Source organism: Chiloscyllium punctatum, chromosome 22, assembly GCF_047496795.1.
Source record: "Chiloscyllium punctatum isolate Juve2018m chromosome 22, sChiPun1.3, whole genome shotgun sequence".
Lineage (NCBI taxonomy): Eukaryota > Metazoa > Chordata > Chondrichthyes > Orectolobiformes > Hemiscylliidae > Chiloscyllium > Chiloscyllium punctatum.
This window is the reverse complement of record NC_092760.1, coordinates 37,684,777-37,705,944: the sequence shown is the minus strand read 5'-3', so window position 1 is coordinate 37,705,944 and position 21,168 is coordinate 37,684,777. Positions and strand designations below refer to the sequence as shown.

General features: G+C 40.7%; 1 protein-coding gene across 12 annotated transcripts in view; it reads left to right on the top strand.

The window, feature by feature from the left end:
• Nucleotides 1-21,168, top strand: part of ptpn5 (protein tyrosine phosphatase non-receptor type 5) — a 245,750-nt gene that overhangs the window by 182,687 nt on the left and 41,895 nt on the right. The window lies entirely within an intron of this gene.

The following is a 21,168-nucleotide window of genomic DNA, read 5'->3' as shown; positions in this document are numbered from 1 at the left end:
TCATGAGTTATTAGATATTATGATTCATCGCTGGTTAGTACATAGATGAGTGTGCTTAGCCGCTTTGCATGATCAAAACCGATGTGCACCTGTTGAAATGTGGATATGATATTTGGCTTGTGCCTTTGGTATTTGGATTTGATTGCCTTTTAAAATGACTTGTCATTTTTGTCACCTTTGTTTTTGTATTGCCACAGTTAATTAATCATCTTCTTTAGCACTACAATACTGTCAAGATATCCTGGGTAAGGATCTTCTATCCCTTATTGTAATTCCTCAACTTCAGCAGTTGACGGTTGTAGTTGTTCACATTGACTCAGAACAAAGTGTAAGGGATCCATCTAGAGAACACCTTCAACTTTGTAGTCACTGTGTAAATCAAAGGAAATACCTTGGTCAATATGCTTAGTGTGTCAGATGCAGCCAAATTGGTTCCGAGCATTACATCTTACACATTGAGAAGTAAACGCTGCAATAGTGGCAGAGCTCTCATCAGCAGTTTGCAGCAGAACATTTCTAATGGCTCATGATCTGTTTCAATGATGAATTTTTTGGCAAATAACCAGATGTGCTTATTCAGGCCATGTTGTTTTTGAAGTAAAAGCAGTCATTTTATTTTTGTCCTGCAAAATACACATACCTCAACCTTTTTGCCATCCACCCACCTCAAGAATCATATCCTTCCTGAAGTCCTGGTATACAGTAGTCAAGATTTTGCTGAAAAACTTTTTTGAGAGAATTGAAGATATATTGATGGTCATCTGGCCACAAATCGGGTAGGTCCTTCTTGAGCATAATCTCTGTGGTGATATTTTTTCTGTGAACTGAGAATATATGGAGACAGGAAATTTAAAAAAAAGAATGTGAGGTACTGTCACAAATCCTCATTATTGTTTAGGGTCAGCATTTAGTTTGCAATAATTATCTGACACCTACAGAACAAGGAATATGTCAATTGATCAAATATTCTAGATAATCAAGAGGTCTACATAACCAATGTAAAAACACATATGAACTAATCAAAACATAATGCAGGGGGTATACACACATCAATCTTATACGTTATTTACAGCATGAATCACTTAAATAATAATACAACTTTGCCTTAAGTAAAACCTACCAGCAGAGAGCGTTCACACTTGCACCTTCAACTGACTACTCCCATATTGTGGTATTTGAGGAGAAATTGACTCCAAATTGAATTAATTATTGATGTTTCAAGTGGCCATTCAATTGACCAACAAGTATATTTACATTGAGGTAAATAAATTTTACAAACTATAATAATCAGACAGAATGATACAGTAAACCTCATGGCATCTGAGGCATTTTTTTTTGCCAGTTTAACAAGAGTGCCAGTTAAAACAAAATTTGCTGTATTTTCTCAACCTTAAATGGATTGGGACAGTCTCCATGGGCAGAGTAAGTAATTGGATGTACTAGCATTTGTCCTTTGCATCTAGTTTGGAAATAAATCTTGCTTTAGAAAATTGAGGATTGCATTTTGTGTCGGTTCTTTATGTGGATACCTTGTTTAAGTGAAAGGTTGAGGTGCCCTCACGGTTTAAGTGCTGCAACTCAGATACGGTAAATGAAAAAAGACACAAGAGACGGGAACTCCTGAGTGAGGATCTAGGTATACTCTTATGGATGGCATCTTACTTTAAGACGCATGTTGAAATGCTACACAAATCTCCGTGATAGTTGACTTTCTGAATTCTGCGATATTTGCTCCAACTCATTCAGTTCCACTTGATGCTTCTCCTGAACATGTTTAATTCACTTCCTTGAAGGATCGATAAACGGATTTGCATCATCCTTAAAACTGCTGATTGCATTGAATTGACTTGTGTACAGGTACTTATGATCGTTGATGGGCTTGATTGCATCATGATTTCAAGTAGTAAAGATGAGTTTGTGTATTTGCACTGCAGTGCAATTTTCATGTGGAAATATGAAAAAAAAATGCTGAAGAACTCTATTCTGACAGCAATTATGGAGAGAGAAACACAGCTAACATTTGGAGTCCGGTATAACTCTTCTTTTGAACTGACAGAAGCTGGAAAATGGTGATTTTTATGCTGTAGACAACAAGGGAGGAAGAGCAAGTGGAACAGATTGAGGGTGCCCTAAAGTCAAAGACAATGATGATGACAGAGGAGAGATAGATGTGTAAATGTTAGCAGTGAAAAGGGAAAAATGGATATGTTCAGTTTAGAGCGAAGCCAACAAAATACAATAAAACACAGTCAGGGAGGATGGCAGGTCTAAGAAAACGGAGTAGAAGAGGTAATTTCCTGAATTCATGGAAACACATATTGAGTCCTAGACACTGGAAAATGCCTAAGTGGAAAGTGAAGAAATACCCTTCCAGCTTCATTTGAACATTGTAGCAGGCCAGGGATGGACATGTTTTCATGGGAGCAAGATGGTTTCTGGAAAGGCTAAGCAACTGGGAGGTCAGAGTCACTCCTTTTGGAGGTGTTTCACAAAATGGTGCCCCAGTCTGTGTTTGGCCTCACCAATGTAAAGGAGACCACACTGTGAGCAGCAAATACAGTGGACAGGATCAAAGGAAATACAGTGGATTTGTTATGATGGAGATGGGGAGAACAATAATCACATTACGCAATCTATCAAGGCTTCAAATTGGAACTGACACGCTTAGTGTAACATATCTTCCTGGAGAAAGTTTAAAAATCACACAACACCAGGTTACAGTCCAACAGGTTTATTTGGAATCAGTAGCTTTTGAAGTGCTGCTTCTTCATCAGGGGTTGACAGCACTTTGAAATCTAGTGCCTCCAATTAAACCTGTTGGACTATAAGCTGGTGTTGTGTGATTTTTAACTTTGTCTACCCCAGTTCACCACCAGCACCTCCAAATCATAGCTTCCTGGGAACAAACAGTGGCATACCCTGACTGGAAAGCTATGGCCGACAGCAACCCTTGTGTTCACAAAGTTGGATTTGCCATCTGGTATACGTTGTTGGATATGCTGCCAGAACTCCACAATATTATATAAAGGTCTCATGAAACTTCATCAGTGGTAACCAATATGTCACTGTCATCACACATATCCTGATCCAGGGCCCATCATAGGCCAAAAACTGGGGTCTGGGGCTGTAAGCAGCCTAGTTTGTTTGGGTTAGGGGTTCAGGACTGCTGAACTTGCATTGGGTAGTTAGCCCATTGTTTGGATCAGGAGTCTGCTGAGCTCCAATCGAGGCCCTGCTGTGCTTGGATTGGACCGATGATTTTTGTCCCTGACCTGATTGTTGACTCTAATGAAAATATTAAGGAGACGTTCTCCTCTGATTTTAGTGAAGTCCTCGCACCATCCTGAATGGTGATGTCTTTCCTGTTATGCATAACAGGGAAAACCCTGCATTCTCCTGAACCCGATTGGAGATACAGTGTGGCTTAAGACCTCCACAGAAACCTCTAATGTGGGCTTTGTAGTCAGACAACAACTAAAAAAAATGTCAAAACCAATGCCATGAACTCGACTGCACTCATCCAACTGATCAAGGCATTTGGCACAGTGAGTCCCAAAGACTTGGATGTTTCATAAAATTCTTCAAGACACTGCAATTGCTTCATGGTGTGCTTGAATTTTGTCTAAACAAACTCATTTATCAACCCACATCTAGTCAGCTAGGACTATGTGGGACAAGTGGGGGAGTGGAACTAGCTACGGTCTTCTTGTAGATAGTTAGCAGGAATTCAATACATTGAATGGCATCCTTCTGTTTTGTTACCATTCTATAAATCTATGATTATGAGACAGGCACCAAGAGCGTGGAAATAAGCAAATGACAGAACTTTGGAATGGCATCAGAGTGAAGAAAATTTTGTTTCATTGCCACTATAAATGGGGACACATTAACCCCTGCCCCCTAATTCTAGACTGTTCTGCAGGGAGAAACCTCTCAGGTCCACCCTGACAAACCCCCTCAGGATCTCTTATTTCAGTAAGATTACCTCTTTATTCTCTAATGAGAGTAGCCCTAGCTTGTTCAATATTTCCACATTAGATTCCAGAAATCAGAATCTTCTCTGAATCGATTCCATTGCAAGAATATATTTCCTTAGTTAAGGATAACAACACTGTATACACAGCACTCCCAGTACAATGTCACTTATTTTGCTTTCCCAATCATTTGTTATACCTAAAGGATAGTTTTTTTGTGATCCATGTACCCCAACATGTCTCCTTAATGGCAACTCTTTATTTCCTGTTGGCTAACCAATCCTCTAGCCATGTTAATATGTTACCCCAATACCATGAACGTTTTTCTTCTGGAGCAATCTTTTCTGTCTGCAGCACTCCCTATTCTCTCTTTGTTTTCAACAAACCTTGGGATGCTTTTAACATCATCTATAATGAAAACTGATAAAAAATATTTGTTCAGCACTTTTGCCATTCTTTGTGTCCCATTATTAATTCCCCTGTCTCACCCACTAAGGGAACAATACTCACTTGATCTATTCCATTTTATGTGTGCGTAAAAGCTCTGTCTCTAATGATCTTGCTTGCATCCTCAATGTTTCTTTTGCTTTCTTAGGCATTCTTTTCTGGTTTCTAAAATGCATCCAATCTTCTTACTTATCACTAATCTCAGGTTTGCTGATATCCTCTTTCAATTTGACACGACCTTTAATTTCCTTATTTACCCATGGATGGTACATCCTTCTCACAATCTTTCTTTCTCAATGGAATATATCTTTGCTGAGAGTTTTGTGCCCTAAATATCTGTCACTGCTTCTCTTTTGCCTTACTTTTTAACCTATTTTCCCAGTCCACTTTGAACAATTCTGTCTTCACACCCTTGTAATTGTTTTTTTTTAAGCTAATACCTGGAGTTCACCAGAGCTTAGAACTTAGGAATTCTGAATTCTTTAGAACAACAGTAATAATCAATCAATAGCAGTCTGAAATAACCCTGTCAAGAAAGACAACAGCTTCAAAAATGCCTGCATTCCGATGTCGGCCTGCACAATGGGAAGAGCTTCAAGGAGTATTGGAACAGTAAAGTGGACAGAAAGGATGCGGGAATAAACGAGAAGTAGGATCCATGTCACCTAATAATCCTGAGGTCAAGTTGTACAGAGCATAATAGCAATTTAAATGTATCTGCAATGACGTGTTTATTTAAAACCAGAGTTAATGTTTTGAATGACCCTTCCTCAGAACTGTTCTGAACGATGTTTTTCCTTTGTCATATGTTATACTGAAAAGTATACAGTGCCTGATTTGCAAAGCAACCTCTCTTATTTCAATTCTCTGATTCCATGACCAATGCTGTTTCATATTCACCAAATGTAACCCATTTTACACTGTTCTGAGGAAGAAATAGATATCTTGGGTAACAAACTTAGTTAGTCCAAGCACAGTAGATAAGATGGCTTGATTTAAGAACTAACTTCTGAAAGTAATGACATCATTTTAAGCATGCTGTGCTTAGTAATTAAATCTTGCACTGAGTTAAAATGTTCAGACAGCTGGTGCGCAGACATTGGTCTGAAGGACCTTGTTCTGCACTGTAACACTTCATTGATGCAAAGCATCTTTTAGCTCCTTCTTCAAATTAAGAACAAAGACTGAACTCTGGAAATGCTACACAATGCTGCAATACATTTAATGCTTTTCTCATAAAATCGTGGCTGTGCTAATTATTTTAGCAATGCTTTTCATTTGATACTTCCTTTTTCAGAACAAACACTGAACTTGAAGCAACACTGAGCAGCAGAACACTTGAATGAAAGTTCCCAAATAAATAATTGAACAGCTTTTTTTAAAGAAAAAAATATGGGTTGGAATTTGTTGTGAGTTTAGTACAGCATCATTTCAAGCTCCATTGTTAATAGTGACAGTGTGGTAAAAGTGGGATTGCAGAATAATCCAGCTGCATATACAAAGAGTAGCTGCCATGGGAAGTATTTAGCTAATACTTAATTGCTTTTACAATATTCAAAAAGCATTGGTTCTCTGGGAATGATCACAATCCAGTAGCTAAATAAAAGCTTTACATCAAACCACAAACCACCGGGGTAAGGTTTTGTCACTTTTTAGGGGGCAGGACAGAATGGTTAAGAAGGCATATGGGATGCTTGCCTTTATGAGTCATGGCATAGATTTTAAGAGCATAGAGGTCATGTTGGAGCTGTATCAAAACTTTGGTTAGGCCACAAATGGAGTACTGTGTGCAGCTCTACTCACTGCATGAATGGGAAGGATTTGATTGCAATGGAGGAGATGCAGGGGAGATTCACCAGGAAATTACCTGGGATGGACCATTTCAGCTATGAGGAGAAGCTGGACAGGCTTGGGTTTGGTTTTTAGAGCAGAAAGGGCTAGGGGTGACCTGTTGGAGGCATATAAGATTGTGAGGGGCAAGGACAAGGTCAGTGGGAAGCAGCTTTCCCCTTAGTTGAAGGATCAATAACAAGAAGGCATAATTTTAAGGTGAAGGACAGAAGGTTTAGAAGGGATTTGAGGAAGATCTTTTTCACCCAGAGGATGGTGGGAATCTGAAATGCACTGGCTAGGAGGGTAGCTCAGGCAGAAAACTCACAACCTTTAAAAAGTACCTGGTGAACAATAGAAATGCTACAACATTCAACATTATGGGCATAGTATGGGAATGAGGGAAGAGTGTAGATTGGTGATGGTTTTATTTTGTTGGTGCAGATACGATGAGCTGAAGGGCCTCTTCTATGAATCTATTACTATGTCAATGGCTATGACTAAGTAATAGAGTGCAAGCTACTTGGTTATGATGAGAAATCAGTAATATATTTAGTATCAACCTTGAAACATTGGGGCAATTTTAATTGTGTGCAAGTGTAAAACCAATGAAATCAATTCAACATCATAGTATATATCTTTCCTGAGTTTACACTTCCATTGAAGGCAATACAAGGTAACATCATTCCAACCCTATGTCAGTATTCATCACAGCCCATGTTGCTGTGCAACTGTACTTTCTAACTGAAGAGTATACTATGTTTCTTTGCTAATTTTCTCATTAAAATGGTTCCAATGGTTGGCAGCAGTGAAGAATCTTAAAACATGACTTTAAAAGAATTTGTCTATAGAACATTTATATTCATTTGTTTGTGGTATTGCTGGATAGGCCAGTATTTATCATCTAACTGGCCTGAAAAAGGTGTTTGTGAGCTACTATCTTAATTTGCTGCTTGGAATGTAGGGAAACTCAAAGTGCCGTTAGGAAAGTAGTTCCAGGATTTTTACCCAGTAACAGTAAAGGTACAGTGATATATTTTAAAATGGAGTTGGTAAATAGCTTGGAGGGGAACATTCTGGTGGTGGTGTTCCACTGTAGGTGCTGTCCTTGTCTTTCCAAATGGTGGAGGTTACAGGTTAGGAAGGTGCTGTTCAAGTAGCATTGTAAATTATCTGTATTCTTCTCATTTCTTCATCCTTCCTTAGTTTTAATAGAACCTCAGAAGCACATTTGTCACTTGGTTCAGATTGTCTTGTCTGTTTTTGATCCCAGCTAATGTTATTACTGAACAAAAGAAATCCCAGACTGAAATCTGGTTTGATAAATCATGGTTTTTAATTGAACATGGTCCAACACTGAAACACAAGCACATAATGCTGGAGATGTAGTTTTAACAATGAAACAACGATTATACAATAGAAAATAAAGTACACCAAACTATTTACATATAACACAGTTTGAAAGATCTTAAAACACATGATTAAACAAAATCACATATATTCCAACACTATCAATGTACAGTACTCAACTATCAGAGAGTTCCATTTTCTATCACATCCATAGGTCTGACTTAACTTTCTTTCAGTTCCCAGTCTTGAGAGCTTGATAAGCTTTTCTTGATTAGTCATACAACTGAGCTTAACTTTTTTAGCTTCAAATAACTCCTTCAGGTTTCCAACCATACTCTGTTAAGCTAGAATATTCAAACTAAAACCCTTACCCTGAGGTAACCTTGTTGTTCTGAACTGATTCCTTTCTCCAGGAGAAACGTCCAACCTCAACTCTGTCTTCTGTACACTGAAGCTTAGAGCTATCCAATCTATGCATCTTTCCCCTAAGCAAAATCAATTCCTGATTCTTTTAAACCACAATTCTTTTCAATATTTCTTCTTTTCAATGGTGTAACTCTCCGCATGCAAACAAATTCCCAATATCATTATAGGACCGGATCTCTCTTTCACTGGTTTAAAATCATGGCTGACAAGTTAACTATGAAATGCCCTTGTAAATATAAACCAAAACCCACATGTCTCTAGTTCAAAATATAATCCTAAAATTAATCAGATCATTATAAATAATTCACATACCTCATATCACATCAGGCACAAATCTTCTTCCAATTTATTGGCAACAATCAGCATTCATGGAAGTTTTGAAATAGTACTAAACAAAAAAAACCAAAAGAGCTGTGGATAGTGGAAATCAGAAACTGATTTGTCTCAGAAATTGTTTACTCTCCCATCCCATTTTTTGCATAAATACCAATCTTTTCCTAACTACCACCACTTCTGAAAAAAAGACTCACTGGACCTGAAATGTTATCTCCACTTTCTCTCCACAGATGCTTCCAGACCTGCTGAGAGTTTCCAGCAATTTCTGTTTTTGATTTTGAAACATTGCTTGTATCAGCCCTAACTCTGTTTCCAGATCTTATACTGGATTAGTGGTGCTGGAAGAGCGCGGCAGTTCAAACAGCATCCAAGTAGCTTCGAAATCGACGTTTCGGGCAAAACCCTTCATCAAGAATAAAGGCAATGAGCCTGAAGCATGGAGAGATAAGCTAGAGGAGGTTGGGGGAGGGGAGAAAGTAGCATAGAGTACAATGGGTGAGTGGGGGAGGGGATGAAGGTGATAGGTCAGGGAGGAGAGGGTGGAGTGGATAGGTGGAAAAGGAGATAGGCAGGTAGGAAAAGTCCAGATAAGTCATGGGGACAGTGCTGAGCTGGAAGTTCTGAACTAGGGTGAGGTGGGGGAAGGGGAAATGAGGAAACTCTTGAAGTCCACATTGATGCCCTGGGGTTGAAGTGTTCCGAGGCAGAAAATGAGGCGTTCTTCCTCCAGGCGTCTGGTGGTGAGGGAGGCTCAGGACCTCCATGTCCTCGGCAGAGTGGGAGGGGGAGTTGAAATGTTGGGCCACGGGGCGGTGTGGTTGATTGGTGCGGGTGTCCTGGAGATGTTCCCTGAAGCGCTCTGCTAGGAGGCGCCCAGTTCCCCAATGTAGAGGAGACCACATCGGGAGCAACGGATACAATAAAGTATATTAGTGGATGTGCAAGTAAAACTTTGATGGATGTGGAAGGCTCCTTTAGGGCCTTGGATAGAGGTGAGTGGGGAGGTGTGGGCGCAGGTTTTACAGTTCCTGCGGAGGCAGGGGAAAGTGCCAGGATTGGAGGGTGGGTAGTAGGGTGGTGTGGACCTGACCAGGTAGTCACGGAGGGAACGATCTTTGTGGAAGGCGGAAAGGGGTGGGGAGGGAAACATATCCCTGGTGGTGGGGTCTGTTTGGAGGTGGCCGAAATGTCGGTGGATGATTTGGTTTATGTGAAGGTTGGTAGGGTGGAAGGTGAGCACCAGGGGCGTTCTGTCCTTGTTACGGTTGGAGGGGTGGGGTCTGAGGGCGGAGGTGTGGGATGTAGACGAGATGCGTTGGAGGGCATCTTTAACCATGTGGGAAGGGAAATAGCGGTCTCTAAAGAAGGAAGCCATCTGGTGTGTTCTGTGGTGGAACTGGTCCTCCTGGGAGCAGATCCGGCGGAGGCGGAGGAATTGGGAATACAGGATGGCACTTTCTGCCAGATCCAAACAGACCCCACCACCAGGGATATATTTCCCTCCCCACCCCTTTCCGCCTTCCACAAAGACCGTTCCCTCCGTGACTACCTGGTCAGGTCCACGCCCCCCTACAACCCACCCTCCAATCCTGGCACTTTCCCCAGCCACCGCAGGAACTGTAAAACCTGCGCCCACACCTCCTCCCTCACCTCTATCCAAGGCCCTAAAGGCGCCTTCCACATCCATCAAAGTTTTACTTGCACATCCACTAATATAATTTATTGTATCCGTTGCTCCCGATGCGGTCTCCTATACATTGGGGAGACTGGGCGCCTCCTAGCAGAGCACTTTAGGGAACATCTCCAGGACACCCGCACCGATCAACCACACCCCCCCGCCCCGTGGCCCAACATTTCAACTCCCCCTCCCACTCTGCCGAGGACATGGAGGCCCTGGGCCTCCTTCACCGCTGCTCCCTCACCACCAGACACCTGGAGGAAGAACGCCTCATCTTCCGCCTCGGAACACTTCAACCCCAGGGCATCAATGTGGACTTCAAGAGTTTCCTCATTTCCCCTTCCCCCACCTCGCCCTAGTTCAAAACTTCCAGCTCAGCACTGTCCCCATGAGTTGTCCGGACTTGTCCTACCTGCCTATCTCCTTTTCCACCTATCCACTCCACCCTCTCCTCCCTGACCTATCACCTTCATCCCCTCCCCTACTCACCCTTTGTACTCTATGCTACTTTCTCCCCACCCCCACCCTCCTCTAGCTTATCTCTCCACCCTTCAGGCTCACTGCCTTTATTCCTGATGAAGGGCCTTTGCCCAAAACGTCGATTTTGAAGCTATTTGGATGCTGCCTGAACTGCCGTGCTCTTCCAGCACCACTAATCCAGAATCTGGTTTCCAGCATCTGCAGTCATTGTTTTTACCTTCCAGATCTTATAGCCTCCTTTATCCATTATTCTACAATTTCATTGAGAAGATTTCCTCTCTCATTCATCTGCCTTCATTTCATCACCTCACCATTCAGAACATAATTAGTGTCACACTCTGGTATCATAACTCTATTAACAGGTTTAAAAATAGTCATGAAGATTTTTAAATTTCCATTCTTTTTCAAATATATTTGGATTGCTTATTAATTAATCTGATCTGTTTCAAATTCACTACCACTAATTTCTCAGAAACAGTTTTCATCTTAGCTACTAGTTCAAGATGCTCAGTAGTGAAATCACCCTTTCTCCCATGTACCTAACATTTGATGTTGGTCAATCTCTCCAACACTGGATGATTGCTGAGTGAATCAACCATCATCTGCTTTTGTTTGTGTCTGCTATTGACTACTTGATTTATTGCTCAAACTATCAAAAGAAATGGTGCAATCTTGCAACAGTATAATAACTAGCTTCATGTCTTTTTATAGATGATATTAATTATTGGTGGCTAATTTTGATTTTTGTTAAACTATAATTGTACTTGTGAGAAAGTATAATTCACTGAACAACTCTTATGCAAAAGCTTTCAGTTGTTAAAACGTGCCACTGTTTTTCATTACTACTGACAATGGATTAATAACTTTGTGACTCTCAAGATATTGTGATTTTTGGCTGAGTTTAAATAAATGGTTGTTTTTATTAAGGTTGCTAATCCCTGTCCTGGAAGGTTTAAATATAAACTTAAAATATTTGTGTTAAATCCAGTGAAACCTTCTAATGGGTTAAACCTTTCTGTTGAGAACATAGCCCCCAATTGAACATGTTCATTTGAGAATAGAAAATTTGTAACAGAGCTGGAATAAAACAGATGTAAACAGACTGTTTATTACAATTGATTACAGTTGATTATTACAGTTTATTACAGTTGATTCTAAGCCAGACTGCATTGAAGCAACAAGGAAGGTGGGAAAATTGGTTACAATGAAAGAAAAAATTACAGGTGTTGGTTGTGTCAATAGAAGTAGATACCACTTCTGCTGAAGTGACATGCAGTTGGCTGAACATGATTACACATTGGATGACCATTCAACACAGATTCAGAGAATTGTTACAGTACAGGCGTTATTCACTGGCTCCTCAAAACTTACCGAGTGCTAATCTCCTTTTGTCGTAGATCTGTGTACACTACAGTAGTCCCCCTGTGCACGGGGGTGGGCGGGGCGCAGGATATGTTCCACGACCTACCATGAAAGCCCGAAACCGTGGATAAGAGTGAACTGATTCATTTAAACGGGAAATTTACCTTCTTGGCTGGTCCCTGGTTCTGGAATGTTCCTATAATATGTTCGGGCTGTGGTAAACCGTGGGTAACTGAAACCGTGGAAAACGATTCTGCGGATACGGCGGTCTGTATTTCTGTCCAAAGAATCATTCAATTGCTCTCTTGAATGTCTCAAAATGTGGTGGCTTGGGACTCATCCATTACAGACACAGCAAACGAGGTAGCAGTAATATCAGTAACTGACCTGAATGACAATGTTTTTCTCTCACTAAGGGTTACCAGTCCTACATGCATACCTTTTTCAAGATGATTGCCACATCTACAGCGGCTCCTCCTTTGCTGCAATGTTTGCAGAGGGAAGATATTTGGTGGCCCTACAGTTTCATGTTGTTTTCCTGCAGGTTCTCTTTTTTTCTGGCTGCAAGAGCAATATAAGGAGGTCCAAGGGATGGGAAGAAGAGACTGACTTTCTTCTTGTAGAGAGATATCAATGGAAGTCTCTGTTGCAGATTTACCTTTTCACGCATGTGCAGGGAAGTGAGGGGGGGTTGGGTGGATAGCGAAGCAGGTATCTCCTGAATCTGAGCTCTGATTATGGCTAGGAGCTCTGCAGTTTCCTCTGTCAGTGAACCCAGTTCCACTAATAGCCCCAATGACAGGGGAAACCTACACACAAGACCCCCAACATACTGGGACCCTGAATAGCTCAGGCATCTCGACAAGGACCACCAAGGTCATTCGAGTCAACAGTGCAGCACAATGAACCTGGCCCCAGCTCTGCTGTAAGTGTAGGTATAGCATTGACGGAGTTCACAGGAGCAAGTTAAGGAGAGCACTTGGGGGCACTTTGATGGGAGTTTAAACTTTCTAGTACCATTTAAAGAAATATTAGCAACATTGCTGTTGGTCATCCTTTCTGATGCTTTATTATGTCTTATGCCTCATCTTCAACCTTGCACCCTTTTAATTTCAGAGTGGAGTGTGTCTGCTCAGTCACTCAGTTTTGGTACTGAATGCTGCAGACTTCAGCACAAGGTGACAGAATGCCAAATGTAGGGGCTGGGGCAGCAGCTTCATCCAAATGCTCATTGGATGAGATGTAGCATTCAGTGCTGACCTGAATGTAGCATTCACACTCTTTCTTCTTACAGTAGATTTTCATGATCTGTGAGGTGAGGGGCTTTCTGAAGTTTCCATTAATCTACAAACCTGAACCTAACTTTCAGCGGCCAAGCGGCATGCTTGATGGTGGTTCAGGGTAGGTGCTATGACTTCCTCTTTGCTATAGTACTTAGATCTCCAGAGGCGTGACCAATCATGTCTTCAAATGGTGCCTTTGTCCCTAAGATACTCTCCTTGAAGGCATACAGGGAGCCACAAGAGCTCTGCAGCCTGGACTTACTTGCATAAATATGCTGCATTGTATTCTGGGACATGTGTACACGTTTAAAGAATCCATATCATTGATCACAGACCTGTTTTACATTGATGGAGTAGGAGCCGTTCCTGTTGATGAAAACCACTGATTGGTCAATGAGACCCTTAATGGACACCATTTGTAGTGAATGATACCTTGAACTTGGGAAAGTTCAACAATGGCTGTGAAAAAGGCTCTTGTCTGTCTGTCTGTCTGTCTGTCTAAATCAATTTTAGTGTGTCGATGGTCCTCAGTACTCTTGCACATGATATTAGTTGCCTTTTCGATCAATTATGAGAGCCACATGTCACCAGTCAATCCCGTGTAAAGAGTATGAGACATGGAATTTGGGAATCATAGTGATTTCCAAGAGTTTAGATGTTAGATGTCCACTAAACCCCGAAGTGAAGGCCTTCTGTATGCCCAAGGTCTCTCTAATTTTAGTACTCTGTTCAATCTTGCACTGAAACGGGTAAGACATTGAATGAGAATGGCATAGAAAATGGCATCTCATCTGACATGGCGCCAACTGCTGAAGCATGGCACAGATCAGCGATAGTCTTCCTGGAGAAACTCCTTCTGCATTGGTACTCAGATATTTCTAAGAAGTCTCAGCTAATGATAGGTGCTAAGGGCTTACAGACCATTTAGGAGACTGTTGGTGCACTCCTCTGAGCCAGCTCCATTCTGTTGATGCCTTTGTTGGACCTCATTCTTGCTGTGGCTCCACTGGTACCAAGATATCCTGCACTCTGTGCTTCTCCTCTTCTTCTGATAGGATGATGTGGAGAAGCCAGTGTTGGACTGGGGTGTACAAAGTTAAAAATCACACAACACCAGGTTATAGCCCAACAGGTTTATTTGGAAGCACTACCTTTTGGAGCCCTGCTCCTTCTACAGGTATGCCCATGCACACATCCTCTCCTCGTCTTATACCTCATCACACACACATACACATACGCACACTCTCTCACTTGCACTCACACTCACATGCACTCCCTCCCTCTCTCTCTCTCTTCCCCCCCCACACGCACACACATGTAAGTTTATGGGGTGAATTTGTATTTGCAGACACATTCTATTTTGCTCAAAAAATGCACAGTCTGCAGGCAGTCAATGCAGACAGTCAATCCACGTAATATTTTGTAAATTCCACTTTGGAAATAGAACCAGTCTGACTCAAGACTGAGATACAGATAGCCTCTGACCTCACACTTTTGGCTGAGCTGAGATGTCACCTCGGTTTTATAAAACCTTAAGTTATCTCAGAATGTCACTTAAAATAAGTTCTGGGATTTACATATTAATGAACCAAAACCTGTAACCCATTCTAAAAGATGAAAGACTTAACAACAATCTAGGTTTGTTAAATATATCATTTTACTTGCATGACACTGTAATCTTTTGCTATAAATTCTGTGTCTTACGGTTGTGCTTCGCAAACACCTAATGAAAGAGCAGTGCTCCGAAAGCCAGTGCTTCCAAATAAACCTAATGGACTATAACCTAGTGTTATGTGATTTTTAACTCCGTTAGGTTGGGATGATCATGAATGTTGGCTGGATCAGTAATAGGTTAGGTATAGCTGGCTTCTCCACATCATCCTATCAGAAGAAGAGGAGAAGCACAGAGTGCAGGATATCTTGGTACCAGTGGAGCCACAGCAAGAATGAGGTCCAACAAAGGCATCAACAGAATGGAGCTGGCTCAGAGGAGTGCACCAACAGTCTCCTAAATGGTCTGTAAGCCCTTAGCACCTATCATTAGCTGAGACTTCTTAGAAATATCTGAGTACCAATGCAGAAGGAGTTTCTCCAGGAAGACTATCGCTGATCTGTGCCATGCTTCAGCAGTTGGCGCCATGTCAGATGAGATGCCATTTTCTATGCCATTCTCATTCAATGTCTTACCCGTTTCAGGTTCTCTCCTTCTGTGTGCACATTTCAACACATGGCCTGAACAGTCTTTCCTGACAAGTCCCATGGGAGCAAGTGCCGTTGCCACACCACATTACTTATAGAACATACCCTCTCTTGCTCTTGCCATCGCCACACCACCTCTTGGTGCTGCCACTTTTATTTCTTTTCTCCCATTATCTGCTTATGATTTGTTCCCCACCCTCTCTTGCATTGCATGTTGCCTCTCCATATGTCTGACTAACAGAGACAGCACTGAAATTTCACCACTTTGTTATCTCCTCTAAACAGAAGCACCTCTCTTCAAATTGTGACAGCACCATAAAGTTCAAGTTAAGTACTGTCTTAAATACTTCATTCATGTCATTCCCCCATCACTACGATAAATCTGCCTTCCAAAATTCATACATAATGATACAATATCAGACTTCCAACCTGATGCATCTTGACCACATTCTCATGAGCTCCACCTTCATTCTAAATGACACAATAAAATTCCAGCAAATCAGCCATGGGGAAAAGGAACATTAACATTCTGATTTTTTTGTTAAGGTAAGTCAGAGGTCATATCTGAGCTCAGAATCACTACTGAGTATCTGACATATCTGAAAATTTATCACAAATGTTTTATTCAATTTCAATATGTTTGATATAGGAATCAACCAATGTGTGATTAAAATACATTGAAATCAGCTCATCAAATCAGTCCTTTTTTAGTTATCAAACAAAAATATATTTAGAAAATACATGTTCACACAATAAGTCAAAAGCCAATATCAAGTAATTTGTCTTTTATGAACCCAAAGTACTGAACAATACAACAGTTCAAATGGCCATTACGTTTGAAAAGGATATCTCTCCCCAGATTAATTCTGATTGCAGAACGAGCATTTGACACTTTCCATACAAGCTAGTGACAGTGAGGTCACTCCTGGAGCTGTCATGGCTGGTCGCAGAAACTTTTGCTGGAGATAATGGCACTCATTCAAAATTTTCTTGTAAGACATATGATAAACTGAATTTCTGGATGACATGATATATGTTTTAAAAATAACAACAACAGTAGCTAAATTCTAATTAAAAATAAATCCTGAAGAATAAAGGGATTTGAGAGATCAGATTCATGTTTAAAGGTGACAGCCCAGCTTGAACAGAGAGAGCAGTGGCTTTCTCTTGGTATACTGAACAAACATTTGTCCCTCAATCATTGACAACAGGAACAGATGAACTAATCAATTTCCTCATTCCTGCTTGTAAGTCTTGCTAATGTGCCAATTAGCTGCTCCAATTGACTAAAAATCAATAATAATTGACTGCAGTATCTAACAGTATTATATAAAGATTTATTTCTTTGCAAATACCTCTGAACAAAAACAGAAATTCCATTTGGGTGTTCATTTAATGCATGAGTTCAGTAAATATTAATTAAGAGAGGATAACATACATAAATCCAAAGACTATAATTTTGAACAATGTTGAAGAACAGGAAGGCATAAACAAAATGTATATGGGTTATTTGAGTTTACAAACAAAAGGATAGAAGATAAAATCAAACACTTGGTTAGGAAAGCTTGACTGATTCCTTTCATTGAGAAAGTGAGGACTGCAGATGCTGGAGATCAGAGCTGAAAATGTGTTGCTGGAAAAGCGCAGCAGGTCAGGCAGCATCCAAGGAACAGGAGAATCGACGTTTTGGACATGAGCCCTTCTTCAGCTCACTCCTGAAGAAGGGCTCATGCCCGAAACGCCAATTCTCCTGCTCCTTGGATGCTGCCTGACCTGCTGCGCTTTTCTAGCAACACATTTTCAGCTCTGATTCCTTTCATTGTCACAATCCTCCATTGACCAGAATAAACTTTGAATTTAATAGGAAAGTGATCAAGTTATATTTTAGACTAAATATAATTCAATATCAGAAACAAGTTAGACGGATTCTTTACATGAACAAATAAAGAATCAGTTTATTAAAAATACATTAGCAAAGCGGTAAAGATTATTAACAATGTTTAAAATGTACAGATATATCCAAATTACCTTCTCCACTCTCAGATGCACAAGTTCCACAGATGGTTTTCTTGAGTGCTTTGATCAAATAGCCATTACATTTGGAAAAATATACTTCTCTACAGCTTAATTTTGACTATGGAACCATATTTGACACTTTTCACACAAGCTTGTGACAATGAGGCCATTCCCAGATCAGTTATGGTTGGTTGCAGTATTATTTTCCGGAGTTAGTGGTGCTAATTCAAAATTCTGTTTTAAGAATACCCCACTTGTGGTGATAGGGCCTTCCCATAGGTTTTCAACTGTCACATTTTGAGAAAGAACACAGGTTAATGTCCATGAGGTGTATATAAGTGCATGTTCTGTGGCAGGTTCTTTCTGATTGTTTGTTTTTATCGGCGGTGAAGTTAAGATAAACACCTTTCAGTCAGGGCACACTGGTAGAATAAGTCAAGGCAGTCTCCAATATCAATTGAGGGACTTGGGTATGGTCATTTAACCACACTGGGTAGTCATGGTCAAGGTGTCTGTACTGCTGCAGTCCTTGAATGGGCCATGATTACCCCTATGGGTTCAGTGGAGGCAATCTGGGCATCCTCCGGAAGCCAGTCAGGGGCAGGCGTCTGGTCACTCATCATTCAGGACCAGCCAGCTAAATCCCTCAAAGTGACCGGCCAAGGTGACTAAAGGATTTATCCATTATGATACTGAAAGGGATAACTCAGTATAGAAGGGATGGGGAAAATGAGAGTCCCTGGGAGGGAAAGGATTACGTGGGAGGAGAGGCTGTCAGTGGTAAGCAGCACCCTGACTCCTGTAGGGGAAAGCACATACCAGATCTAGCATATTTACTTAATGTGCCTGTGGCCGGGAGGGTAATGTGAGCAGATGGAGACTTAAATAGCTAGATTGGGTGGGGACTTGGGGAAGTGCAAGGTCTATGGGGTTGATGCAAAGGGATACCAGGAAGGGGATGTTTGTGTTTGTGATTTACTAAGCATAGAGACAGAGCCTGAGACTCAACGTTGGAGAAGCAATCACTGCTGCCTTCTGTTGAGTTGTCAAAAGCAAGTGCACGATGGGAATGGCAGCAATCATGCCCAGAGTGATGGGTAAGTGTTTCAGTCTGTTAGGTAGAGAGTTTGAGGGACGGCAAGCCTTCCAAAGGGCAGCAGCATTATCCAGCCATTCTGATGCTGATGCTGAAACACATCCATGAGCACTTTACTTTGTGAATCTTAGGCATGCACCTACTGTGTGCAGTCTACATCCTTGCCCCAAACACTCCTGAGCATAACATGCAAGATAATGAACGAATCCAACTAGTGATTATCATACTATAGCAATGTTTGACTATCTGGAAAGATGAAGCAAAGTTACCAAAGTAACAGTCAACCTGCAATTTACCCATAGCCTGCATATTGTTCTGGGAGCTGCTCACTTCACATCTTGTACCATGGAACATTCTGTAGTGCTAAGGTTGGGTTAGATCTGTGCCCTCAATGTTGTATTTGAGTCTACACGTAGACTTGCACACACAGACAATGATGCAAAGTGAACACATTTACAAATGTGATAACATGTTTCCTATGATGTATTGCCAATGCCACCAATGTGCCCTCAGAAGTTGTTCTTTTTTCCTTTCCCACTTCATCTCAGTGCAGTACCAGGTTATGTAGCAAGGCTGCAGGGAGCCTGCCCTTCAATTGACCTTGAATGTTTGGTCAGGCAACTCTGTGGTCAGTTTCGTCTAGAGGGTGAAGATATACTTAGTTTGCCATGTATGGCTTGATCTCCCACAGAGCTATGGGTGGAAGAGAAAGTGTAGGTAGAAAGTTCAATCACAGCTGGGGTTTTCTGAGAGGAGACTTTCAGAATGCCCTTATGTATTCTTCCTCTGTCTGGTGCCAACTAGGAGTGCCTGATCTCCTTGAGTGGAAGGGATCCCTGAAGTAAGCTCTGGGCCCCCTATTGCTATGTTGCCCTGCTATTGCTGCTGAGCATCAGTGGCTACACTAGTGCAGTTCTGTGCTCATATCTTGCGGTCAACTGTGTCCTACCTTTGCAACTCCTCTGAAGGGACCTATAGCTTTACAAATTTGTGGGAAATCTCAGCAAGTCTGGCAGCATCTGTAAGGAGAGAAAAGAGCTGATGTTTCGAGTCTAACTGACCCTTTGTCAAAGCTCTGACAAAGGGTCAGTTAGACTCGAAACGTCAGTTCTTTTCTCTCCTTACAGATGCTGCCAGATCTGCTGAGATTTTCTAGCATTTTCTCTTTTGGTTTCAGATTCCAGCATCTGCAGTAATTTGCTTTTATCTTTACAAATTTGCGTTGTTTGTCATGGTTTCACACTGATTGTGCATGTGCAGTTTTTTTTCTCTCCACAAAGCTGACACTGTTTCTTAGTATCTGGTTTGTGGCCTACTCTCAGCTTTGGCTTGAGTTTAGAATTTTTATATCTTTATCAAGTTAATTAGTTTTGTTACTCTCTCTTGTGATAAGGTTAACCTTCTCCTCTCAGGATTTGTCTGTATCTCTTCCCAGTTTCTGATTCTAGAATGATCTGAACAGCTGACATTGAAGTCAAATCTTCTCTTAAAATAACTCTGCCAAAGAATCATCACTCTTTCAATAACAGTTATGTCTCTTATACATTGGATTTCAGTACTCTACTATCACAGTATTCAACTAATCTGTGGTTAAGATATTTAAGTCATCCACATATTTGCCTGGAAGCTAAACTTTTCTGTTAAATTTTGCTGCTTCAAGAACTTTCTGATTGTCAGATAAAAGTAATTATCAAAGTGTTGTGGAACTTCAAAAAATATCTGTGCCTTTTTCACATTTTGGTTATTTTCAATGTCATCAGCAGTCCTTTTGAATACTATGTTGTATTTATTTGTTCAGTTTGCAATATATTATTTAAGTGTGAAGCAATTCAGTCATTGAAGAACTGTTTTCTCCAAGTTATCCAATCATATTTGGTCCAACTCTGATACTTATTTTTTAAGGTGATACTATTTTGATTACCATGACTTCTTTAATGTGATTTTTAATTCTTATTTTTAAGTTTTTAAATATTACATATTTTAATTATTTCTTTTTTTCCCTTTCTCTTTCCTTTGAAGACTTTTACTTCTGTAAATAACAATGCTGTTTTATATTCCTAAATGTTTATACTGCTCAATAAATCAATGTTTATTTCTCCTCATTTTGAAGTTTTAAATTCGATTGATTAGTGATGTTGCACAACTGGAAATCTACCTGCGAAATCTTTCACATTTTTGTGGTCGAATTAGATGTTTCTCCCATTTTGCAGGCAAAATGGAGTTTTGCAATGCACACTCGAATATATAGAAGATTAGGATGGCTAATTTAAAGTGGAGAGTGGGTATAAATTGATTTTTCCAGGTTGTCAGAATGTAACAACTGGTATACCACAGGAATTGGTGCTGGGGTATCAACTGTTTATATAAGTGACTCTGATAAGTGGATGGACAATATGATTGCTAAATTTGTTAATGATGGGATAGGTGGGCAAATAAATTGCTGAGGGAATACAAGGAAGGTGCAAAAAGATATAAATACGTTAAGTGGGCAAAGATGTGTTATATAGAGTATATTATGGGAAAATGTGTGATAGTCCATTCTGGCAGGAAGAAGAAAGAAGAAGCAGGTTGTATAAATGGTGGGAGATTTCAGAGCTCTGAGATGCAGAGGGATCTGGCTGTCCTAGTACATGAATCACAGCAGATTAGTATGCAGGTGCAGCAAGTAAATAGGAAGGCTAATAGAATATT